General features: G+C 43.1%; 1 long non-coding RNA gene across 2 annotated transcripts in view; it reads left to right on the top strand.

The window, feature by feature from the left end:
- The first annotated feature begins 225 nt into the window (after positions 1–225).
- The window catches only part of LOC115064029, a 91,061-nt gene continuing 66,614 nt past the window's right edge, over positions 226–24,672 (top strand). The window contains exon 1 of one of the 2 annotated variants that reach the window (XR_003843877.1): positions 226–257. This is a non-coding gene — a long non-coding RNA (uncharacterized LOC115064029). Of the gene's footprint in view, positions 258–290; positions 456–24,672 lie in introns of those variants that run through there. The other variant, XR_003843878.1, reaches the window with a different exon arrangement.

Genomic DNA, 24,672 nt, shown 5'->3' on the forward strand with positions numbered 1-24,672 from the left:
TATCACATCCATCCGAGAGGAATTCGGCTGTGGGAGTGATTGCCGAGGATTGGGATGGCCAACAAGTCAGAGAGGGGGGAAGGCTTGAGCTGGGTTGAATTATGAGGTGATATTTTTCAACAGTAATGAAAGCTGGCTGGGCTGAAACCCGGAGCATAATTTCTCACTGGCTGGCTGCTCCAGATAGCAATAGCTTCAGTGCCCTTCAGAATGGAATTTTCCTCAGCCAGGGAAGATGTGTGAGGTGTGCCTGGCAGGTAAGGAGCCTTCCATTTGCCTCCCATCCATCGCTCTAATTAAACATACTGTGCTTTCCTTCTGAGCTCTTCCACGTCTCCAGAAGTCCTGAGACATTACTGTAGCGGCTTAAAAGACAGTTTGCAGAGGGGAAAATTATGCAGGCATGGAGAGGAGAATCTTTGAAGTCCCTTTTCACAATGGGGATGAGGAGGGAGGTAAGGCATGGGGTTGGGCTGAGGCATTGAAGAAAGCATTTTGAGACATACTTATTTTTTTTTATTGTGTGAGTATGATATATACATATGATGTTTGTACAATATGTGTGATGTGTATATGATATGCGTATTGTGATATATACACATGTGTGATGTATGTATGTGGGTGGTATGTATACTTGCTCATGTACACGCATGTGTACACTTGCCACTAAGTATATGTGGAGATGAAGGACATTCTTGATTGTTAGTCCTTGCCTTCTACTTTCCTTTAATCAAGAAGCCCCCATTTTGTTGTTTGTCATTGTATACAGCAGACTAGCTTCCCCTTAAGCTTCGGGGAATTCTCTTGTCTCTCATCTCCTGTCTCCACAAAGGAGCATTGAGCTTACAGATATGTTCTACTATGTCGTCTTTCCCATGGGTTCTGGGCAGTCACACTGGGGTTTCATTTCCATTTCTATGACAAACCATGAAGACAAAATGCAATTTTCAGAAGAAAGGGTTTCTTTTTGCTCACAATTCCAGGCTCTAGTTCACCATAGCTGTGAAGTCAGGGCAGCAGGAACTTGAAACAACTTTTCACATCACACCCACAGCTAAGAGCCGAGAAGAGGAATGATGAGCGCTTGTGATCAGCTCACTTTCTCCAGTCCGTAGGGCGGGACTCAAGCTCAGGGGATGACACCACCAGTAGTGGTCGGCTTCTCCCCACCTCAGGTAACAATCAAGACAATCTGCCACAGGCATGCTCATGTGCCAAACTGATCCAGACAGTCCTTCATTGAGCCTTTCTTCCCCGCTGACTTTAGATTACATCAAGTCATCAATTAAAGCTTATCATGACACAGGACTTATGCTCTGCTCACTGAGGCATATTCCTCCAGCCCCCTTCTTATTTGAGCCCTCTTCTGTAGAGGGACTCTTTGTGCAGTGTGTGGATGGTTCACCTGTTGATAAAATGCTGTTGGCCTATGAAATTGGGCAGGAAATAGGGAGGTGGAAAATCTTATATAGAGAGAAGATTTCTGGGATAGAGTCAGAGGCATGGAAGGATTCAACCCGGAACTCTGAGGAAAGTTAGCAAGTCGTGTGGCACTCATAGAATAGAACAAATGAGTAACGGGGTTATCAGCTAGTTAGTGGACAGGCTTTGAGCTTTTGGCCTAAGCCTTTATTCATATATAACTCAGCTCAGGGTTGTTATTTTGTGCTCTTGTACACTGGTGAAAAGGTACATGGTTAACCCTCACCTATGTAATTGCTGTTGCTTTGTTTCTTCAACAGACTCTGAGTTCCCTTACAGCAGAAGGCTCTTGGTCTAGTATTCTTCCAGGAGTTAGAGAATAACAGAAAATGTGGATAGACTTAAATCATCCATGTGCATTATTTTACTTAGTCCTTAAAATGATGCAAATACCTTTTCCTGATGGACCTGATGCTGCTGGCACTACTTAAAGGAAGAAAGAATGAAGGGTTGAGGGTATCAACTTTTAATTTTTAAAAGAGTTTTTTTGGTAGCAATTTTATTGAGCTATAACTCAAACACCTCAAAATTTGCCTGTTTATAATGGGTCAGTGGTTTGTAGTATATTCAGCTGTGCAACAACCATCAGAAGGATTGGAGACCATTTTCACCTGTGCCAAAGCAGCTCCGTGCCCTTTGGTAACCACTTCCCTGTCCGCCCAACTTGTCCCTTCCTCTCATCCCTAGAAAACTAGGAATTTTCTTTCTGCCTGTGGCAATTTGCTACTTCATGTGAATGGAATTATAAAATATGTAGTCTTCTGGGAGTAGCCTCTTTCACTCACCATGTTTTCAGGGCTCATGTGTGTTGTAGTGTGTGTTCCTAGTCATGACAAAACATTCCATTTTATGGATGAATCACATTTGTATCTATTATGAATAAGGTTTTATGGACATATATATGTTTTGTGTGGGCATGTTCTTTCATTTCTCTCAGTTACATATACAAGAAGGGACTTACTGGATCCTGTAGTAATTGAGTGTTCCGATGTGGCTGCATCATTGGGCATTTCTACCAGCATAGAAACATGTCTATGCTAATCTCTTACAAGATGTTTATATGTTGGCTACACACACACACACACACACACACACAGAGGCAGTCACACATGCACACCCATGTGCACCCACAGGCACGCAAGCAGTGCATACATGCACACAGACAGACAGACAGACAGACAGACAGACACAATTCATAGTTTTGAAAAGCTCTAATGAAATCCATTGGAAAATGGAGAGTCTTCTAATGAGAAATCTTAAACCCGAAGCTTGGGTTTAGAAGCTCACCACTTACCAGCTTGGAGGCACCAATGGAGCTTAGTGCTGCAGAGCTAATAAAGGAGCTGCCATGTGTGTGCCACTTTATTCCCCGAGGCATTAGGGGGATTTTCTGCTTATTTCTAGCTCCAAGTGGCTGCTAGCAGGACATGAGCAGGTGTGGCAATCACCCAGGATTGTCTATTATCCTGAAAAGCCATTGACATTTGCAGAAAGACGGCACATAGAAGGAAACACATTATAATATCTATGCATATGTCATGCTGATCTCTTGAAAAGTTATGTATTCTGGGCATCAAGTCTGTTGCCACTTGATTGCAAGTGACATAAACCTCAAGGCCATCCTTTCAAAATGAAATAGGAAAGGGAAACAGAGAGAGTAATTCTTTCTTCCCCCGCTTGCCACACATTGCTGAAAGAGGCCCAAAAGGTGATTTTGAAGGAGGTGCACTTGAATAAGCCTTGAGGCTTTCTGTCTGGGTGGAAGAGTTTTGCTGCGTGTTTGTTCTAAGTGCACTGTGAGGAAGATATAAGAGCATAAGCCATGGTCTCTGCCCTCTGGGAGAGTCTATCCTGGGCTGTTAAAGAATAACTCAGTGCTAACCTGTGCACACACAGGGGTCAAGAGAAGGCCAAGGTGGAGTGTGCTGGAGTGTAGCTAAGTAAGTTTCCACAGGAAGTGAGGCCGACATTAAAGTCAACTGTGGAACTGAGTTAAGCCAAAAGATTTCCGCTTGTTATTTCAGGTCGGACCAGTGACATCAACATGGTAAAAGCCTGTAGTTGTTAGGGCATCCAGGGACAGATGGGTCATTGATAAAATACAGGCTAGGCAGAAAGCACATTCAGAAACTGTAGTGATGAAAGGTTGGAAGCTGGATAGATACCCTCCTGCAGGAATGGACGGAGAGTTTTGAACACAACGATCTTTCTTTTAGTTCAGCTACCATTGAGCTCTGGTTATTATTGGCTGTGAGACTTGGGGCTTCTGTGTCTTCATCCATATACTGTGGAGGTAGGGCTCAGCCTGGTTACTACAACTTCCCCTATTGTATGTCTCCCCAAGTGTTTAATATACAGAGCCTTGGATCTGACTCTTGAAGGTCATGCATTACAGGTATCCTGTGATTCATGCTTTTCGACTAATGTTCCTGGGACAGCTGTGCACATGGCAACCCAACATAAAAACCATAAACATACCTAAGACATTATGAGATTATTTGTGCGTATGTGTTTTTTTTTAAGTGTGACTTAATTGTGCAGTTCTCAAGCAAGAAATTTGTAGACAACAACGTTATGTTGTTGTGTCAAAAGGTTGGGCATACCTGGGTGGGGTCTAAGAGTCCTGGACACTTGGTTACCTGTTGGAATCATCTGGGAGAAAATTTTCAAACCAACAACTCTTAAGTAAGTTTCATCCTAGAGCTGCAACTGCATCGTTTATTGTCTTGAATCTGAAATGTCCCCCAAATGCTTATTCCTAAACTTGTGGCACCATTTTGAAAACCAATATGCTTTGGGGAAGCAGGGACTGGCTGGAGAAATAGGCCATTAGGGGGAGGCCTTTGTAGGTTTACAGCCCCTTGGTATGGCTGTCTTTTAATAGATATCCTACTCGGACATCACATACACAACCTCTGCCTTGTGCTTCCTCAGCCATGGACAGCATCATGCCTTCCCTGTCATGCTCAGCTGCAACCTCCTGAGCCTGGGAACCAAAACAAAGCTTTGCTCCCTGAAGCTGTTTCTTGCATGTGTTTTGGTCACAGTAATGAGAAAGTAACTAACACGTGTGGGTATTAGGTGACCTGGTGGATATCCAGTTCATCCAGATGGAAAATTGCCCATCTGGAGAGCATGGCACTGTGGGTTGATTAGGAGGCTCTAGGATATTGCCTTTAGAGGCTGGAAGGATTGAAACGGTCTCTGGAACTGGAGCTTTCAAGGCTTCATGTCTGTGAAAGGCATGCTGAGATCAGATAGAGGTACATCTTCCAGGCTGTACTGCACATTTTATAAGCAGCAGGAGAGAAGATGTCTGAGCACGGGAGTCGTTAAAGGCATGTCACCTGTGTGCATCTCATTGTTTTGAAGCATGAGGTCCACCAGCAAGGAAATAAAGGTTGCTGTCAGCTGGAAAGGGTGACAGCACTGCCAGTTCCTCTGTGTGACAGGGCCTAGCATCTATGCCCAGGAAAGACATAGGAGGTCAATGGGGAGAGATCACAACAGCCTGGGGGTGGCAGGAGAATGTGACATAGCCTTCACCTGCATTATTGAGTCTACTGGAGGGCCAGAAAAGTATGTGAGGCAGATATTAGATTATATTTTAAAGGACATCCATTTTTAAACGTCCTTTAATTTTCTGATAATTCTAGGTATATCTCTGTTGATCAGTGGATAGATCCAACAGCCCTCTAACAGTTGCTGATACACCTTTTGACAAGAAGGGAGGAAAGTCTAGGTTAGAATACCAGATATGTACTGATTCTGTTGCTCAAATGTAGCCGTGGGGCGTCCTGATTATTAAGTCTGTCTGGTTCCTAACTTCCAGGGGTCTGATATGAGAGAATGGGGACCTTCTATTTCCAACAATTGGTATTGCTTGTCACCCACAATGCTGACTCAGCGTTGTCTTCTTCCGTGAGTTTGGCTAGAACTCTGAGCTTGTTTAAAGAGAGAGGTTAATAAAAGCACCGATGGGGAAGGCAGGCAGAAAGGAAATTACATTTTGAAGGGGTGTATAAATAAATGACCTTCAGGAAACAGTAGTGGGCCCTTCTGAAATCGAGGGCAGGATTTAGAAGCCCCGTTCCAGGCTCTCACCTCTGTAGGCCCTCCTGTCTCTCACATACAGCCACTGGGCTCTCCACCAGATAATCCAGGGCTGAAATTTGAAGTTTGTCCATAATAGTGCCACCAAAACAAAGGTCTTCTTCAGAAGTTTGATTGTGTCTTATTCTATGCCAGCAGGGATGCCCCATCCTGTCTTCCATCAGCTGGGGGAGCTTATGGGCAGCTCCCTGGAATAAACCTTGGCATCATGCCTGGGGGAGCACCAGCCTCAGAGTTTTCAAAAAGAAGTGCAGGCTAAGAACGTTGTAAGGAATGCGGGCCTTGCAGACTATAGATCACCAGAATCTTTCAAGGGGAAACAAACCAAACCAAAAACAAACCCAAAATCCCAACCCCACCCCAAACACAACCAAAAACCAAACCAAACCAAACCCAAACTCACTAAAGTAAAAAGAAACCAAGTAGCTTAGTAGTTAGTTGAGTTACCCTGTCTGTCTGTCTGTCTGTCTGTCTGTCTGTCTGTCTGTCTGTTTGTCTGTTTGTTTGTTTATTGGGCAAGGGGTATTTTTTTGTCTTTGACCTTCTTTAAAATGTTTTATGTGGAAAGAAATAATGATTCTTGCTTGAGGAGCATTCATTATGCTGTATCAACGTGTCATAGGACCAGCACTGAAAAATGCCTCTCATTACCTCCCTACCACCGCAGCCGAAAAAGATCCTAAAGTAAAAAATAGAGACAAATAAGAGCAATAACTTAGTATCAGGAAATCTTGGTTTCTAGGTCAGTTTGACTATATATGTGAATGTGTTTTGTGTGTGTGTGTGTGCGTGTGTGTGTGTGTGTGTGTATACGTTTGTGCATGTGAAGGGCAGAGGTTAATGCAGATGTTTTTCTCTATTGGTGCTCACATTAGATTTTAAGGCAGGGTGTCTCACAGAATCTATAGCACATTATTTTGGCCAGACCAGCTTGCAAACAAGCCCCCAAGATGTGCTGGATTCTGTTTGATCTCCTTCTCAACTGGAGCTGGGGTTCCAACCCATGCCACTGTTCCTGGCTTGGGCCTGGCTTGGGCCTGGGTACAGGGGATCTAGATTCAGGTTCTCAGGCTTTGGAGAGAAGTTTTGATCTAATGTGTGATTTTCAGAAAGTAGCATGTAAATATCACCTGGGGAGCTTGATAAAAATGGAGATCCTTGGGCAGCTCCAGTTTCTGCTGTAACATTGGTTTCTTTTTTTCTCTTTTTCTTTCTTTCTTTCTTTCTTTCTTTCTTTCTTTCTTTCTTTCTTTCTTTCTTTCTTCTTTCTTTTCTTTCTTTCTTCTTTCTTTCTTTCTTTCTTTCTTTCTTTCTTTCTTTCTTTCTTTCTTTCTTTCTTTCTTTCTTTCTTTCTTTCTTTTTTGTAACATTGATTTCTAGGTAGCATCCAGGAACCTGAATTTAAGCAAGCCTACCCAAATGGCCTGAGGACAGAGCCATCTAGAGTTTCCATGCTTAGGGAAGGCAAGTGATGTAGGCTCTTGCCAGGGCCAACCTTAGCATCCTGGCACAGACAACCTCCCCATTCCTCCCCTCCGTTATCACTGGGGCTTCCAATGAATACATGTCACAGGCAGTCCAGATGTCATCAATGACTTGGACTGCCCTTAGTCATCTAAGGGCACAGGTTGGAGTAGCTTATTAAAATCTGTCTTAGAATCTAGATTTTTCCCGCTTTGTATAATTGAACAGGGCGCTAACCTGTCAACTTCCTCACCATTAAAATGGCAGCGGTCGCAACAGGTTAGCCCCGTTGTTTCCTATAAAAATCTCTGGGCTGTGCTAAGCCTTGAATGAAAATGAGCTCTCATCGGCATGATAGCTGTGGAGATGAAGGAAAGGAGAGATGGAGATGAGTTCACACAGAGCCTGAAGAAGGAAATTAGCAAATGTCTGTGATGCCGTCCAGGTGTCGGAGCCTTGTGCACTGTTTGTGTGACGGTCAAATGGTGAAGCTGCTGTGGAGAACACTTTTATGCATGGCTAAGGAGAAAAGTTTTCCCATGATAACTCCCATGATTCCCTGCTTCCCTGTGCGGCAACTGCAGGGTGGTGTTCTGTGGAGTGGGGCTCAAACTTGGAGTCTCACTGAGAGAGAAGAGCAATCCTTACCACCATGCCGCAGAGGTAGCTCATCATCAAGTTTCTGGGCTCCTGGTAATGTTGTGGACCACAGAATCGAACGTTCCATCCACTGGCGTGGGTCCTGGGTAGTTCTCAACGCTCCTTCTCCTGGGTGGCCCCCAGGGTTTGAAGATGTTGGCTGTTGCCTTACAGAAACGGTTTCATATGGATGATTGACACACAGGGACCATTGCTTCTAGAAGGCTAGTTCTCTATGCCAGAACTTTGCTTGGGGTTCCAGCGGGTTATTTATTTATTTTTCTGACGCCTACTAAAGTTGGTGCGTAAATAATGCAGGCATGAAGTATATGAAACAAACCTTCCTTTCTCCTGTTCGAAAGGCTCTGAAGGCTGGCTTTCAGAGGTGGTGGGCCTTCCTCTCGAGAACCGTGTCTGAGTCTCTGGGCCTGACTCGAGTCTTTAACAATGTTTTGTTTCAGTGGTAACCTACTGACCAGGAAATGCGGGTTAAACTTAAAGAGTAAAGTAGGTGAGGTTTTCCTCTACAGAGGAAGAAAACCCGAGGCAGCCTGGCTGAGACCTCTTGGCATGGTGCCAGAGGACGGAGCCCTTAGCAGCCTAACTTTGCCTACCTGTCCCTTACTTTGCATTTTTTTTCTTCTTCTTCTTGAACTTTCTGCTTCCAGAAAATGATGAGAAGGAGGAAAGGGAACAAATATAAATGCACAGCAAATAATTGTCTTTAAAAAAAAAAAAAAAATCTGGGGTTGGAGAGCTTGGAGAGGTGGTTCATTGGCAAGTATGTGTGTACTGTTCTTAACAGAGAACATGAGTTCAGTTCTTAGCAACTATACTGAGTGGCTTAAACTGTGGGCATCCCCGATCACATGTGCCTAGACCCCACCTTTTGCCTCACACATTTATATATGCATTTAAAAAAATAAAAATAAATCTTAAAATTAAAATCTCTGATCTTTAAATCACATTGGGATTTTGAAAAGCTGTCTTCAGCCTTAGAATTCAACTTCATAAATATTTCCCAACCAGGAGGAGGGTGACTAAACACCAGGAAGGGTGGTGGTGTTGTTCTCTTGAGAATACAAGTTGTGACAATGCACAGGCAAGCCAGGAAGTCACCACCTTCTAAAGCAGAGGTCACCCCCCTCACTCCTGTGCTGCTTAGCCCTCTGGCCACCAGAGTATACTTTCTCTGCTTTCTGGGGCTCCAATCCTTTCTTTCAGCTCACTGTGCCCCCAGCATGAATCCACTAAGAGGCCCCCACCCTGTGTTACCAAACAAACCTAACCTCCGATACAGGGAACTGATTCACTGATTCAGAGCTCTGGCCGCAGCCAATAATAACAATGTTCTAACATGCTCTAGCTTTGCCTCATAGGCTCCTGGCTTGCTCTCCCCACCTGCCTTTAATTTTTTTTCCCTTACCACAAACCAATAGAGATATGCATCAAAGACTTATCAGATAAGTATGCCAAACAGAACTGAAATGTTCAGTCCATCCAATTTAGCAAATTCTAAATAGCTACCTTCAACTGAGTTCAAAGAATATCATTGTTCCTAAGTTCCTTAAAAAAAAAAAAAAAGTTCCCTTGGTTTAACTGAATCAAGACAGCTACTCCAAGAGAATGTTACAAAGTATTTTTTTTCTAAACATAAAAAAAAAAAGGCAAGAAAAAACGAAAGCTTACAGAACATTTTTAAGCTGTATTTCACTTTTCACAAAGGTTTACGGTTGGTCCACATGGTGATGTCATTGAAATATCCTGGGTTTAAACATAAGTACTCTAATGACTAGCTAGGGAAAGAAAAACTTTCTTACCCAAGCAGGCGGCCACAGAGAGCCTTCTGCTTGATATCCTTGATTACAATGCTTCTTTGTTAACAGATTGTAAGTTTGCCCCGAGGGCTGGTGAGACACTTAAAAGGTGAGAAGATTGTACTGGACCATGGAGGTTGCTCCCCTCCAAGAAAGACTGAAAAGAAAACATAAAACCAGCTCGAAACTTTATTATTTGTCTTTCTGTGTCTCTTTGCCTTGAGAAGTCTGACAAAAATCAACATTCGTGTGGAGATCCGGTCAGACCAAGCTTTCCTCTGGCACGGCTGCATTTCCCATTCCGCTGGAAAAGATGATTCACCCTTGTTGCTTGGAAACCTTTCTCGTATGAGAAAATACCATTGTCTTTGGGTGTGTCCCTGCCTGCTTAAAGCAAGTTATGGGACTCACTGGACTTCACGTGGGATATCAAGAGAAAAGCATCTACTTTATCTAAATGATGTAGTCTGGTGTTACAGTGTTCATATTAGACAAGTGATCAGATCGGTCCTTCTCATGGACGAGTGTGATTATTAGTGATGTTTGGAGCTCTACTACACCAGAGAATGACACAATAAAATAGAATATAAAGTATTATCATATCGTATGAGTTGAAGGTGACCTACCCAGTCAGTGGATGCAGTTAGTTTTCTCGTTGTGGTGTGACAAAATACCAGAGAGAAACAGCTCTAAGGAAAGAAAGTTTATCTTGGCTCATGCTTTCCAAGTTCTTGTCCATTGTGGTTTTGGAAGGCGTGGTGGTGGTTGTAGCAGCTGAAGCATGTACTGGGAGTTCTCTATCATGGTCAAGCAGGAATCTGAGAATCAGTGGGAGACCCAGGGGCAGATAGAGCTGTCAAAACCCTACTGACCTAATTCTGCCAGTCTCACACCAGCTAAAGGCTCTAAAACTTCAAGAGCCAGACACTTAGAGGTCAAACCATGAACCTCACGGTGGACATTTCTGATTCAAAGTATAACTACTGGGACTGGAATCCAGAGCTGTTTCTACACCAGTAGGCTCTCCATCCTTGCCCAATACTTTGTTGTTTCATGAGTAGGAGCTTTGTAAATCTGTTGAGATTCATCATAAGACACCTTGACTCTGTGGACTCATTTTCTCTTTTTCCTGATACAGTTCAGTGTCCCCTTCTAAACCATTATTATAGTTAGAAGGGACAAAGAATATAATGTAATGCCAACAGTAGTGGAAGGTGTTGTATTCAGAAGTAGTTGAAGGGCTGAGGGGGTATCTCACTGGTTAAGGTGCTATCTTTGTGGTCAGGAAGACAGACATTTGCTCTGTAGGTGTAACTCCAGATGCAACCCACTTGAGAAAAGCCAGCATGGTAGGATAAGCTTGTCATCCCAGCTCTAAGAAGCAGAGGCCAGGCACTGCCTAAGACTCTTTAGCTTGCTAACCTCGCTTACTTGGCATGTTCGCTTACAGTCCAGTGAAAGACCCTGTCACAAAATAAATGCTGGTCATTGCCACATTCCCAAGGGACCTCCAGCCTCCAAATGCAAATGTATACATATGCATGTACCTCTGTCTCCCTGTGAGAACACACTCACACACACCAAAGGATCTGCGTGAACAAGCTAGAGGAGTCTGGGGAAAGAGCTAAGCCAGATAAGGACAGATCTAACTCTATCCAAATGCAGGGGGATGAAGAGTCTAGTCACTCTTCTCTCCCTGGCCTGACCCACATCAGCACAGCTTGCCAAGTGTTTCTTCCAGACTTTATCTCCATTTCTCCTCATTGTGGATGGATGTTTTAATTCCCGTTATACCCGAGATAGTTCCAGAAAAGTACATTTCCAGAAAGTATACCGAGCAAGTTGGGTTAAGCAGTATCTAGATTGGCCCCAGAACAGAAATTCTCATTGGCGGGTCTTATTTAATGATGTCACCCTAGGGAAGAGTGTAGGACTTTAATCATCAGACAGATTGGAGCTGAATCCTGCCTTGACAGCTGTTTAGCCAAGGGAAAATTTCTAAATCACCGTTGGCTTTACTTCTCTCCCTAGCAACTGGAGTAATAGTAGTGCATGCCTCTTGGGTTAATGAGGTATAAAGAAGATAACGTTGATAATGGAATTACGGCAGTGCCTGGAACAGAACCAGGGTTCCCCAAGTGACTGGCATCATCACTATCAAGCTGAAGTGTGTGTGAGTTCTGGACATGTGATGCTCACAAAGTTCTAGGCTCTTAAAGAGTAACCCAGGATGGCTCCTGAATTTATTGAGAGCGTAGTTGTAAGTACTGGGGGAAATTTTATTTACTTAAATTAGTTTATTTTGAAGGAACTGGACACAAGCAGAGTCCAGGACGTGCCAGGTTTGTACCCATGAGCCTGGCCTCAGGATGCCAACTGATACTGGTGTTCAGGAGGTAACTCTAGAAGGGCTCCAGGTTCTGCTGTTGCTTAAGGATGAATTGAGGAGAAACATGGTTTCAGGAGAAGCAGAGATATTTCATCAGGGAAAGATGTACTTCCGAGACCGGAAGTGAGCTGGAGGAAGAGACAGTCGTCCAATCAGGATTTGGGTTTTCATGTCACATTGATTGGGTGTCTCCACGCACGCTCCGCTGTTATATGCAGCTCTACCTACATCATGAGTCATATGTCTCATTAGCATGTTAACTTTCGGTGGGTGTGCCCCTTAGTATCAGAACGAGGCACAGGTTATCACTATGGAACACAGCTGTACCTGAACCAATGTCACCAGCAAGTTTTAGTCATCCTAGGGGTGGGGTAGAGGTAGGGTGTTGGGAGGTGGTTCTAACCTGCTCCTTTGCTAGACTTTGCATCCATCTTTCTGGGTACCACTCTCCTCTGTGTTTGGCTGCCTTGTGGCTTCAGATGTAATTCACAGTATCAGAGACAGGGCAGTAAATAGGCCCAGGAAGGGAGTAATAAGTGGCTGGTTCACACTGAGATTCTGGATCCATTCTGGGGAAAACAGGAACTGGGAGATCTTTGTGGAAACTGGACCCCTATCACCATGATAGAGACCATTCCAAGTACATAACTGCTTTTGCCTAGGGATCTTTAAAGATGAGCCACTTGTGATCCACCCTCCATACGGTGAGAAACTTCACTGGACACTGTTTTGAGTCTAGTATGTTGTTCACATAGAATGTTACTCCCCCAATGATGGTATCAGGGATTTATAGGACTCACCATATTTCATTTGGCTGTGATTTGGATCTTGGTAGGTTTTCTCCATCTGCTTGGTGCCACTGAGAATTCAACCTCTGGAGGTGACTTTATCATGCCTCTTACCCACATGAAGGCTGGCTCCAGAGGAGAAGGACACAGTCAGATACTTTGGTGGACATGCCCTAGCCTTGAAATGGGTAGTCAGCAGGAAAGAGTCAGACGGGGGTGGGGTGGGGGGGGGAGAAGGAACCGAAGGAAGAAGGATGGTGTGACAAATAGCTTAGCCTTGATCACAATTCTGTCCTGATCCGATGTGTGGATATGTTGAGATTGTGAATTCCAAGAAATGCTTAGGATTTCTCATTTTACAAAAGGCTAGCAAAAGGCAGGCTTTCTAATGGCTTTTCAAAACAGTGAAAAGGAGGCTCTTATGCAGGTATACTATGTGTGTGGGTATGGAAGACCTAGTGGGAGAGATGACATCCTAAGGAGAGACCCTTGTGCCGGTCTCTACTTTTCTGTCCTCTGGCATCTTTTCACAGGCAGAGTCAGTTGAATCTGACCTTCAAAGACATAATAAACTTACACTGTCCACCCAGCCAAGTTCTTTGTTAAGGACAAAGAACTCTGCCAAGCCTGGAATGAGTAGAGATCTTACATCTCACTAAACTTTTGGTTTCTTTTCTCTTTCAAGCATGGGGTATTTTTAAGACCTCATTTCTCTCAGCTCATACTCAAATACAAAGCTGTTTCTATAAGAGAGAAAGAAGACAGTGAAAGCAGTCTGGGGCCCAGGTTCGCTCCCTTTCAGCTAACCTGTCTCACAGCCTAATTTGCATACATCCTAGCCTTTGTCTCATGGCTTTCTAGAGGTTGAAAGATGGCCACAGGCAGGATGGGAGGAAATGAGGTCCCCACCCTTGTCCAAACTGTAAATCTCTTTTGCATCCCTGGTTTCTAGTTCCTAATTTCTATAGAATAAGAAAACTGAAGCAGCAGGTTTGTGGAACCAAGTGCCTAGTAACAACAGAACAAATCCCTTGACCTCTCTGATATTCTTTTTTCGGTAAATGGGGACAGCGACCTCTCGCTCCGGAATCTCACGGGAGACTCCAGGTTATTTGTGTGACATTTGGAAAATTACTGTGAAAGTGGAAGGCAGTCACAGGTGTTGCTTAACAAAGGGGAGGCCAGAACAGTCTATAGCAGGACAAGAAATAGCTTAGTCTTGGTCACAATAGTGTCCTAGTGTGATATGGTATGGGAGCACACACCCAACAGACACACACATCCCTTTCTCTGCCTATTCTTTTGAAGGCTCCTCCATTCATACTTAGCACCAGTACTTAAGAAAGAGACCCTGTGCTCCTAAGTGCATCATTGAGATGGTACTCTCTGCTGAGGACTCAGCTTCAAAAGGAAGTTCCTGTGTGGATGATATTATACAGATAGTAAATGAGCAATTAAGTTCTATTTGATATTAATATCCAGAGGAGGGCTTCACTTCTTCTTCCTAATGTTCTGCTGAAAGGATTGAAAAAACTTAGGTGGCTGGATGGGTCATAAGGCAGATTTGGAGTGCTGAGAGAGACTTGCAGTTGAAAAGTCAAACAGAGGAGATTAAAGTCTGGAAAATGCCTACAGAACTATTGAATTCCGCAGGAGAAATTTCCATATCAGAGCAGACCACTTGACCATATGCATTACGGCTCTGCCTGCCCCTCATTGTAACTTTTATTAGCCTATTCCATCTGGCTCCTGGTCACAATTAGAAAACATCATATGTGAGGAATCTTTGCAGTCTGAGGTTTCGGTTCGCAGAGATTAAAAAATATATATATTTCCACTTATCTTTATTGGGCTGCTTGTAAAAGGAATGAAGCTCTTTAAGCAGACATTGTCTCTATGCTGTGGAGAGAGAAGATGGTGAGCAGGCGATTAAGTTGTAGGATGGAGAAAATGGAGGATTGGTTTAAGCGTTTAGAGGGAAGATATCAGCTGACACACTGAGCTATTAGGCTGTTTGCCTGGGTTGTTTAATGAGTATGGTGTCTGTGTGTGCTTGGGCATGTATTGATGTGTGTGTGTGTGTGTGTGTGTGTGTGTGTGTGTGAGTGTTCGGTGTGCGCTCCCACACCATATCATACGAGGACACACAATTGTGCTGTTTCTTGTCCTGCCTTTTTCTTTCTTGACTCTCCTCACCTCTCCCTACGGCCTCCCCCACCTTTTTCTCTTTTCCCTCTCCTCTTTAACCTTTCTCTTCAAAGTCTGCTGCAGGCACTCTGCTTTTTCTTTGCAAACCTAGGGTAATTGATCATTAACAGCTTAGAGAGGTATTAGAGGGGAGTAAAAGAGGCATTGCTTTTTCAAGTTTGTGCTTCAAAGAAACTCTCTGGCTAAAAAGGATGAAAATGTTGACCAGGATATGGGGGCAGGCATTTAGTGCTTGCAAATATCACTTCAGTCAAGGACTCTAGGACTTTTTTCCTTCTAGAAGAACTTTGTATTAACTAAGGAACTAACCAACTAAAAAGTGACCACTGTTTTCCAACATTATCAGAGACAAGAGAGATGACCAGCTGGTCCTGTTTGTTGGCTGCAGTTGACATAAAGGTACTAACTCTAAGAGGAAAGATGCCATCCCAGCTTATGAGGAGTTAGGGTCCCCACGAAATAAGTTCTAAGGCCCTGGGAAAGATCTGCAGGGTAGAACACACCAAGTCTCCCACCTTACCCCTAAGAACTCTATGTAAGCCATAGTCTGCTGGAGTCAAAGTTAGATTTTCAATGGAAAGTGCATCTTTCCCTACTTTCTTTGAGGTTGGGAAAGCAGGAGCAGGCTTTTAGGCAAGTTCAGGCTGTGCCCATTTCTCGCTGCCAGATGCTATTGTTTGCATCTTGCTCCACGGTTTGTTCTGCATTCTTCTCAAGTGGTACTCTGGGTAGCTTGGATTTGCTAAGTAAGACAGTCACAATTTCCTGGCGACCGAACACATTCCTGCCTTGCAGTTTTTAAGTGCAAGGTCACTCAGATGACACAAGATACAGTGGAAAATAGTGTCCTCGTTTCCCACAAACAAACAAACCTCTTCTTAGTATTCCTTTAAGATAGTAGGAGTGCTGCGAGTAAGTACAAAAGTTTATCCCCTCGTCTAAATGGGCATTAGCTCAAGGAATGGCCTCTCTGTTTTGCCATCATCCATAAATCACCAGCCTGTAAAAAGTCAAAGGCTGACAATATTTGGTTACCTGTGGCAATGATGGACTTTCTCCTAATAACATTTGCTTTCCTGTCCTCGGTTCTCCATAAGGACTGGCTCCTTTCTCCCTTCACCTCTGACCTGGACTTCCTGTCTCAGCATAAACATCTCTCTTTCATTCCCACAGATGCCTGCAGAAGAGCAGTGAATGGGCCTAAGACCAAGGCCTGTTTGTGTTTATTTGGTTTCTTCTGCAAAGTGCTCTAACTGGATGCGATCACTGCTGTCCCACTGCCTTTGTGGCAGCTTCGAGTAATGGTGTGCAGATGTCAAATGCGATGTGTTTGGGCACCAGGTAGTTTCATTCTAGTCTCATTTGCAGAGACGACTGGATTGTCCCCAGGATGTTTGTCTCCAAGAAGCCAGTTGACCTAGAAAAGGCAAGCACCACTCAACAATGGAGCTGCATGCTATAAAAATACGGGAACATTTACATAGCTGTTGGCTCCAAGTAGGAACACTTAAGAACTGGGTAAAATTGTGGCTTCTTTTCTCTCCTTTTCTCCTTCGTTCAAACATGACAGTTATGCGTCTCCTCAGTTCACACCATCTGACATGGACAGCTAAGGAGGCTGTGTCAATAAAGCAGACCACTTCAAAGAGACTGGAGGCTGGTAGCTTGGACTGGTGGTCCCAAGATGTAAATAATACCCTGCCTGAGGAGTCTAGTACGTGGATTCTGCTGATCTCTTGGTGACCACCTAGAATTAAATGCTGTTAGTTCCAAGAAAAGAGTCCTTTATTGTCCTCCTACGTCTCACAGTGGATATCAATCCCAATGGAATTATTTTTATTAACCATTGTATTTATTATCTTGGCATAATACACTTAAGGTAAATTTACCATTTCAATCATTTTTATATATCTTTTTATTGCTTTAATTTTTAATGTGTATTTTTAAAATGGCTTACAAAGCAATAGGGTTTTTCATACATGCTTCCTCTTGGTATCTTCACATAGTGTGTCATACGCAGATACTTTTTTTCCTAAAGGGTCATTTTGTCTTTAATTATGCATATGTACATGTAGCTGTGCTAGGGTACGTACACCCGAGTACAGATGCCTGCAGAGGCCAGAAGAGGACATTGGATCCCCAGGAGCTGGAGCTATAGGTAGTTGCAAGCTGCTAGGTGTGGGTAACGGAAACCACTCAGGTCCTCTAGAAGAGCAGCAAGTGCTCTTAACTGCTGACCCACCTCTCCTGCCACAATACATGAATGTTTATAGTAACTCATTTCAACAATTTTAAGAGGATTTTGCAGTGTCATTAAATACATTCACAAAGGTCAGGAGTCATCATCACCGTGTATTTCACAGAACTTTTAAGCATCCCACACAGAGACTCACCAAACATGAATGCCCCACGACATCACCACTTCTGTTCTTTGTGAATCTGACTAGTCTAGGTACTTCAGATACCTAGACATGTGGACCTTCTCCCTAACATCCCTGCTTCTCTCTTTACCAACACTAACCATCGATAGTGTAGAACATCCTTCTAGCTTAACTATGCATATGTAATGTCATGAGTCTCCCATTAAATTAAAAAACAAAACAAAACAACAACAACAACAAAAATGGTGAGTACATGTAACATGTCCTGGAAGTCATTTAGGTTTACCTAAAAATATGTTTGTTTTGTATATGTGTATGTATGTGTATATATGAGTGTGTGTGTTTGTATGTTTGTTCTTCCATATCAATACTTATTAACTCTATTTCTTTGAGACAAGGTCTTTCACTCAGCTAGTAGCTAGACTGATAGCCAGCAGGTCCCAGAGATTCTACTGTCTCCCCACAGCCTTATATGCCCTCCCAACCACTGGAATTATAGGTATGAGCATCGCCACATCTGGCTTTTTATGGTGTTGGGGATTAAAGTCCACATGTTTGTGAGTCTTTGAAGGACATACTCTTATCCATGGAGCCATCTTCACAGCTCTTATCATTTAGGCTCATTTATGTGTTCACTGGCTTTATCATATTCCATAAGATAGATATAATACAATTTACTTAAATTCCTATCCAGTAAGAGGATGTTTCTCTAGTTTTGTGTTATTATCTATGATAAATAGACATACGCAAATTCTCTGTAATCGTAAGTCCTGGGAGAGGAACTGCTCAGTCAAAAGGCTTAACATCAAAATGTATTTAACATTTTGATAGTTGCTGCCAAATTGTTTCTCAAAGAGGCATCATTGAGTTACACATTCTCTAAATAAACAGTGATGCTGTACTTCCCGCATCCACCCCAGCACTTGATTTTATTAGTCTTCTAAACTTCTGGTATTCTGACAAGAGCTTCATAACACTTACAACTTACAGTTACTTTCTGTCCTAGGAAGAGAGCAGGAAGGAGAAGAAAGAGAGGGAAGGGAAGCTGACATGTTCCATGGGTGTTGGTGATGGCAAGGTCTGGACTAAGGCCATTAAGTTCAGATAGTTCTGAAAGGCATTTGATGGCTCATTTCTCCTGTATCCATAAGCTATGTGGGTCCTGCTGTGTGGGCAGCAGTGCCCAAGGTTGTCTGAGTTCTTGCGAGTTGGCTGTGAGAACCTTTTTGTACAGCAGGTTTTGGCTTTAGGAACAACAGTGGTCTTAGCTGTCTTATGGCCTTGAATCAAGTTTCCTTCTTCTCACTGAGGGTCTTCATGCACACCACTGGAATTAGCTACTCATGTTTCCTGAAGAGAAATGTGATTAGAACCGGAAACTGACACAAACACTAACTGGACCCCAAAAGGCCATAGCCAGTTTGTCTAGGTTACCTTCTTTCACTATGGAAGGCCTGCCACTTTTTTTTTTTTTCTGGAAACACATAGTATTTATTATAGCCTAGAGAAGTGGAACCAAAGTATAGTCCTTCCCTGAGATCAAGGACTACTTTGGCCACTAGGTATTTCAGCTGCTCACAAAGAGGGAAAGGGGAGCATATGTGCTATTGTGATGGTTTGTCTTAATTATCAAATTGGTACAATTTAAAATCAGCTGGGAAGAGAGTCTCAATGAGAGACTATCCATACTATGTTGGCCTATGAGAGCATCAGTGGGAGACTATTTTGCTTATATTAATTGAGGTAGGAAGACACTCCCTCTGCCCATCGTGGGCAGTGTCATTCCCTATGCCAGGGAATCCTGGACTATATTGATGTAGAGAGAGGAATGTAGAGAGAGGACTGAGCATAAGTAAGTAGGCATGCATTCATTCTCTTTCTGCTCTTGACTCTGCATATATCTAGCTGCTTCAGTTAACTGCCTTGACTTCCCTGGGATGAAGGGACCATCTATCCTCCAGGCTTTACTTCTAGAACAATTTCTAAGTATGTCTTCTTCTCATCCATACCTCTATCTAGTACCATTTCTTCCCTGGATGACCTAAGCCTGATTCCCTCATTTTAACAGTCCCTTGAGTTATAAACTGATTCATATTGCCTATACTTCCTATTTCTTGCAGGATGACCATCAGACCTCTGAGTCCTGCTTGCACCTGCCCATGGCCCTGCTTCCTCTTTCCCAATGATGACATCCCTATTGGTCTTCATGTTGCTCTAGATGTACTTAGCCTCTCAGGCTTCAGGGCTCCACCTACAGTGATCTTCAACAGAGGCTTTCTTTCCTCAGCTCCTTGTACATCCAACTCCTCATCTTCAAGTTTCTTAGAAAGACTTGCTTATGGCCCCGTTAGGTCTGGTCCCTTACTTTGAAAGCACTCTACCAATGCTAGCCATGCTAGTCTTTGTCCACAATTGTCAATAAGTCTTACTTGCCCCTTACACTGCAAGGTCAATAAATGTTGGAGATGGGTGTATTAGAGTCTCCTTTGCATGATGCCTGTCAAGTAGTGGATACTCAGTAAATACTTGCTGGGTGTATCAAGGGAAGCCAGGTGTTTCCAGTTTAGAGCACTGTACCCCTCTCTTTAGAAATCTGATAACTAAGATCTGTAGTTTCCAGAATTCCCACATGTTGAGGGATCCCTGTATACCAGGTGTGGGTTCTGGCATTCTCTTTAGTGTGCAAAACAGGGTCTGGTGCTTGCTTGATTCATTTCACCTCAAAGCAATTTTGCAAGGTTATTATATTCTCTTTATCCCCATTTTACAGTTAGGAATGTCAAAACAACTCTTACTGAGAATGACAGGAAGAAAACTTACTTGCACTACAGCCCAGGTTGGGGTCGGTTCCTGGCAACTTTGTAAGAAAGGGGAAGACCATTGCACCCTGAATTTGCTTATTTTGCATCTTTTAAAGACTGTTAGGTGATTGGCTAGCTGCTTTCAAATGAACTAAAGAAGGGAAGGATCTTAGAATTGATTATCTTGCTAGGGTCCTATGCATTTGAAAGAAAGAATCCTTGAGGAAAAGTAGATTAACCAAAAGGATTAATTCTCCCTGGTGAGAATCCTAGAGTTTGCTGGGAGAAGGAGTTTCCTGGGAGAAAGCCTGTGACCTTGTCTGATGCCACGTGGGAGAGAGGCCACTCCCTAGGTCTTCTGGGTGAAGACAATCCAGCCTTGCATAATCCCACTTTTGTGTCCCTGTCTGCCTAAACTCTGTGTTGCATCTTCCTGGGTGGAAATTGTCTGAATTGCTTTGTAAGGATGGATGAAAGGCCAGAGGGGCTGTGCTTTCTCTCCCTGGCCTCGGGGAGGCATTTAGAACCACACTCTCAGTGTCAAATATAGAGACACAAACCTCCTTTAATTTACTTAATTCACTTATTTTTATCCCAGACTTTCCACAAAGGGAGTCAGCCAGCACGTATTCCTGTCTGCTTGGAGACACCCTGGGACAAATCTCACAAGCAGACAGCAGGTCAGACAGGCTGTGGTTTGACTCCCAGGTTCAATGCCTTCTAGAGTGTGCTGGAAACTTTTTGATTTGAACTTTTGCTTCCTGGAGGATAAGGATGATGGTTTGTACTCTTGTTCCTTGGCTGCATCATCTGTAAACCGTCTAGCAGACAACTCACTCAGGTAAACGTCACACGATCACTTCAATTTCCAAACGGAAAGCAAGAACCTACAAACCCATGTTTTAGGGTTACTAACACTGTCCTCTACCATTTCCTGACCCAGTCTTAATACATTTTGCTAGATCTTAGGCAGTGTGTGTGTGTGTGTGTGTGTGTGTGTGTGTGATTTGTACTTTATATCTATTTCTCCCTGATTCATCTTAGATGAATTTCATGTGTTGAGAGAATGTGTGATTCATGTGCTAATTAGTCCCATTGGTTCTGGAGAGTGATTTTTTTTTTTTTAAGAATTAGTATGCATCTTTCAAATATTTCCATACTTTAGGGTCCTTACCTATGCTCTATTTACTCTCTTGAGCTACCGTAATGCCATAAAGAACTTCCTGAAAGACATTTTCCTGGGACCATAATCAGGACAACTCCTGGAAAGTTCGATAATTGTCCTTTAAACTGTTAGTGGCATGGAATGATTTTTATTTTTAACATTGAGGTTTCAAATGAACATATGTGTGGTGAATGTCAACGACCATGTTATATTGCATAGCCTTAAAACCGTATCTCAATGGCTGTTCATATGTAGGTCAACGTAGATTGAAGGCTGAATATAGAGGAGCCATAGGACATGTGGTTCAATAAGATCAATAAGCCTGCAGAGGGGTTGGTGTGACACTTGTGCCTGCATTTTCTGGATCCGATGTAGAACAAGTTCTTTATATAAAGAGCAGACAGATGAATGGGAATCATGGATCCATCTCCCAGTCCGGTTTGACCTAGGTAATTCCAGTCACTCTCAGGTTTGTTACTATATCTTTCACTCCTTTTGCAAACTGTGGTCAAAGCCTAAGATGTGCTAAACTGATAAACTGATGAATGAAACAGATGCCATCTTTGCTGTCTTAGAGCTTTGAGGTGAGGAGACTGAGGCAGTCCAAGAAACAGGGCAAAGCAGAATGGGGGTGGGGAGGAGGGCACTGGCTGGTTAGTGACACCCACATGTCTACAGAGGTAGCCAGACACCAGGATAAACAAGCCTGGTGCACAGACCACATCTTATCTCTTTCTCCAATTTCACATCTTGAGCACCCAGTGTGGCTATAGGTAGAGACAGAACCTTTAAGGAGATAGATACAGCTCAAAGAGTTAAGTGTTAAGGGTAAGAACCCCAATTTACTAGGTTTGTCCTATGAGAACAGATGTTCTGTAAGAGAAGGCTCAATAGTTGTCTCTGTAAAAATAGAGACAGTGCATTTGCACAGAAGAAAGGCTATATGAGGATATAGTGAGAAGGTAATCATTCATCTCCAAGAGGAGAGCTCTCACCAGATAGCAGCTCAGTCAGGCCCTTCATCTCAGACCTCCGGCTTCCAGGATTTTGAAAAGGAAACTTCTGGTGTCTAAGCTACCCAGCCTGTGGTGTTTTGTCATGGTAGCAGAAACATACTAATATAGCCACGTTAGCCTGAAAAAAGAAACTTGGTATTACCAGGGGTCATAGGAAACTATGGCATGATTAAGAAGGGGATAGCATAATCAGTTCTATGTTTTAGCAATATGATTCTACATGGAGAAGTCAGTAGGGTTGGGGAGAAGAATAAACATTGGTACTCCAGGGATCTTAATTCAGAATCTTTATCTCTTCTCATAAAAACATATTTTTAATTGTGTGTATGTGTATATGTGGTGTGTCTGTGCAGGTGCCTAGGGAGACTGGAAGAGGGTGTCTGAGTCCTCAGAGCCTGAGTTACAGGTACTTGTGGGTTCTAGGACATGAATCCTAGTTTTCTGAAAGAGAAGAACATTCTGTTAACTGCTGAGCCATCTCTCCAGTCCCTAGAGCTTGATTTCCAATGAAGGAAATCTGGGTAGGGTGAGTTCTTGGAAGAATGGTCACGTAAGATCACAAAGACCCATGATTTGGCCACCAAGTGGGGGTACTATTTTCAGAGATCTACTTCTTGACCTTGTCAAAATAGAAATTCACCAACAAAACAAAACAAAACAAAACAAAACAAAACAAAACAAAAACAAAAACAAAAAAACCACTCTGCAGAAAGTGAGGGGCACTGCTGAGATTCTGGTTCATCTGCTGCCTCCTTCCTATCTCTTGGCCTCGGAGGTTAATCTTGGTCAGCTCTACAGACTGCTGAAAGGATGGGAGGCAAGCTTTTTGTGTTCTGCTAGATGTTTCCTTCTCCAGCCTCTTTGGTACTTCCAAATGAACTCAGTGTTTGGTGTTCAGACCATTTCTGGGTCAGCTTTATCCAAAAAAAAAAAAAAAAAAAAAAAAACCTACTTGTAAAACTATTATATAACATTAAGCAAAAAAAGCAGAAACTGAAGAAAAAAGTTTAGATGTCATTTATTTATTTCATTGAAATAAGGTCTTGTCAGGTAACCCAGGCTGGGCTCAAACCCACAATCCTGCCTCTGATCCCAGAGTACCACCAATCCCCACTGTAAGGAGCTAAATTAAACTGAAGCTTGCTTTGTGTTTTATTTAGGCTTCTGCACATTATCACTTTGAATTGGAATCCGCTGAGTGGCTCTCCTGGTCCGGACATCAGGCTTCAAGTGGCCTGGTTGGGAGCATAAGTCACATGTCTACAGTTGGCAGCTGGTCAGCTCAGGGGTCTGACCCCTGGCTGTTGGCCTCTGGTCTGCATCATGTGGTCTCTTGAGTCTCTCAGCAGGACAGCCTAGACAAAAGGGCAGGCCCCAGTGAGCAGGCAATTTCTAAGTGACTGCTGACTGCAGACTTGCTAATTTGGCCAAAGCAAACCCCAAGGTCAACCAGAATGAAGGGTGAAAAACTTGGCTCCATGTCTTCTCTGGAACTATTGCTAAGCCACATGCTAAAGGGGTGTGGAAATGGTGGAGGGAATCACATGCTCAGCTTTCTAATAATGCCCCTCCTCTAGCTAAAGTCATTCTCTCTATAATGTTGATAAATGTTGGCACATTCACATTCTGTCCTTAGTAGAGCTTTAAAAGCAGCTTTGGTTGAAAAACAAAACGATTTTAGCTTTATCCAGAGGACTATTGTCTGGATAAAGTCACAGACTTAACGTGGTAATTATTGTGGACTGATTATGTCTTCTCAAAATTCACTTGACTTTATTAAGAAGCAGGGTCATTTCTGTTAGTTAAGCTGAGGTCATATTGAAGTAGGGTGCACCCCTAATCTGGTAAGACTGGGGTTCTTTTAAGAAGATGGTCATATGAGGACAGAGACATGGAGAATATTATGTGATGACAAGGGAATCCTGCAGTGGTACTGCTGCACTTAGGAGCACTGGCTGGCACCGGGAGGATGGTGAATCAATGAAGAATTCCCCTGGGGTCCTGGGACGAGCACTGCTCTGTTGCTCTACAGACATTGATTTCAAACTCTACACATCAGAACTATGACACTGGCATATATCTGCCCCTAAAATGTGTGTTATTTTTGTTATGATAGCTCAAGGAAATATTTTAAAAATAAATAAATAAAAGATAAGTGTTAGGAAATGTAGCTCAGTGGTTAGTCATATGCTCAACACATGCAAAGTCCTGGGCTCAGTCCCCCATACTTAAATAAAGATAGAATTAAATGCATATGATACAAAACAAAAAACAAAAAACAACAACAACAACAAAAAAAAACAAACCAAAAAAACCACATTAGGTTGCATCTCCCACCTTTGAGATTTCTTATTATGGAGCCTTGACTCTCCTGGAACTCATATGTGAAAACTTGACTGGTCTCAGACT

The sequence above is a fragment of the Mus pahari genome, chromosome 5 (assembly GCF_900095145.1).
Source record: "Mus pahari chromosome 5, PAHARI_EIJ_v1.1, whole genome shotgun sequence".
Taxonomy (NCBI): domain Eukaryota; kingdom Metazoa; phylum Chordata; class Mammalia; order Rodentia; family Muridae; genus Mus; species Mus pahari.